A 2,067-nucleotide genomic window follows, 5' to 3' on the forward strand; every position below is an offset into this window, starting at 1 on the left:
ACAGAATCGGAAACAGGCTCCAGGCTCCGAGCCGTCAGCCCAGAGCCTGACGCGGGGCTCGAACTCATGGAGCGCGAGATCGTGACCTGGCTGAAGTCGGACGCTTAACCGACTGCGCCACCCAGGCGCCCCTATTTTCATTTTCTTAAATTAAAAAAAAAAATTTTTTTTAGATTTATTTACTTTTGATAGAGAGAGACAGAGCACAAGTGGGGGAGGGGCAGAGAGAGAAGGAGACGCAGAATCCGAAGCGGGCCCCAGGCTCTGAGCTGGCAGCACAGAGCCGGACGCGGGGCTCGAACCCACGAACCGCGAGATCATGACCTGAGCCGAAGTCGACCGCTTAACCGACCGAGCCACCCAGGCGCCCCTTTGCACAAGTTATTTCTGAATTCCTGTTTTCACTTTTTTGGGGGGTATATACGTAGGAGTCGGTGCATGGCAATTCTTTGTGCAACTTGACTGCGGAAACTCGAAACTGGTTTCCATTTTGGCTACACCAGTTTGCCCACCAGCGGCGTATGAGGGTTCTGATTTCACCACATCCGTGCCAACCCCTGTTCTTGTCCCCTTTTATCATTGCGGCCATTCCCGTGAGTGTGAATCTGCGTCTCGCTGTGGTTTTGATTTGCATCTCCCTGATGACTTTCGAGAACCTTTTCGTGCACTTGTCGGCCATTTCCCGCTACCTTTTGCAAGCTGCCCACGGCCCCCCACTGCACCCCAATAAAGCCATTTTCTCCACGTTCACAGCCCGGTGGTTTATCTTACCTCCCATTCTTTCCTCCCTCTCTAGAAATTTTGGACACCTTCCTCTTGCTCCAGCCATGACCTGCCCATTCTTCTTGGTGTCCCTTTTCTTTTTTTCTGGAGGGAGATGTGGGACGCTGGGCCAGTTACTTAACTCCTCTTTTCTTCAGTTTCTTCATCTGTGAAATGAGAGTGGTAACAATTTTGACTTCTGGGTTGTTGCAATGGTTCAATGAGCTGCTGTACATAAAATGTTTAAAAATGTGCCTGATACACGGGAAGCATTAAGTAAGTGTTTAATGGAGGGCGGGGGGGGGGCGGGGAAAAGGGTCAAGGGCAAATCATTTCCTCTGTGAATGTACTTAAAAAAAAATTTAGAAGTTTGCCTCCGTGTAGAATTTTAGAAAGAACCCCCTACAATTTTTTTATTACAAACAAAACAAAACAAAAACCTCTCTACTGTGGAAGGTCGATACAAAATAGTTTACCTCTGTGAAGACACAAGTTTTTAGGGGCAGGTGTACTATAACAGTTACAAGTATGAACTTTGGGGTGGGGCTGCCTGGGTTCCAGGTCCTGCCGGGCCTGACTTTGGCAGTTCTGGAAGCTCTCTGTGACTCCGTTTCCACATCTGCAAACCAGGGATAAATATTAGAACCTCCCACCTGCTAGGGCTGTTTGTTGGTACCTTCGCTGAGGTTGTTTCTATGGACCAGGGCTGAGAGTGCCAGCTTGGTGAAGCAGTTACTCACAATTCGCAGATGGGCAGATTTTCACTCCAGGCTTGACTTTCATGCCAAATTAACAGTGTATCACAAACCCTCCCCCCACGGGATCTAGACAGAGGAAGTAAGAACCCTAACAGTTCAAACCTCATTAGCTGCAGGAAGTCGCTCTTTTCCTCTCTAGATCTCCCAGAACACACGAGTATTAATAAAAGTCAAAACCCAGGACGACTGTCCCGTCTGCCCAGGCGCTCAGCTTGCCTCACAGCCTCACATCATTTTTCTGGAGGAGGCAAGTTTCCCTTCTTAAAGGGGCCTCTCCTAGATTTGATTTTTGCTTCTTTCCTTTGGGGCTTCCTTAGGCTTTTTTTCCTCTTCATCCTCCCCCAAGGCAGGAGGGTGCAGGGGGAGGGTCCTCAGAACTCAGTCCTGTATTTTTATTTACATGGCGTGCCTTTCTTTGAATGGGTGATACAGGGCTCTAACTTGAAGGCAGTACAAAAACATCTATCCTCTACCCGCCCTGTCTTCCTCCCCACAGACAACTGCTGTTACCGGGTTGTTGCTGCTTTCAAACACATTCTGTGCATTT

The 2,067-nt window shown here is 48.7% G+C and overlaps 1 long non-coding RNA gene across 2 annotated transcripts in view; it reads right to left on the reverse strand.

Annotated features, from left to right (window-relative positions):
• LOC121018696 (uncharacterized) overlaps positions 1-2,067 on the reverse strand; it is a 17,021-nt gene extending 14,954 nt beyond the window's left edge. For both annotated transcript variants that reach the window (XR_005785292.1, XR_005785293.1), the window contains exons 1-2: positions 1,416-2,067; positions 772-929 (exon numbers count right to left, since the gene is read on the reverse strand). This is a non-coding gene — a long non-coding RNA (uncharacterized LOC121018696). The remainder of the gene's footprint in view (positions 1-771; positions 930-1,415) is intronic.

The sequence above is a fragment of the Herpailurus yagouaroundi genome, unplaced genomic scaffold (assembly GCF_014898765.1).
Source record: "Herpailurus yagouaroundi ecotype Mexico unplaced genomic scaffold, PumYag 220, whole genome shotgun sequence".
In the NCBI taxonomy this organism is placed as follows: domain Eukaryota; kingdom Metazoa; phylum Chordata; class Mammalia; order Carnivora; family Felidae; genus Herpailurus; species Herpailurus yagouaroundi.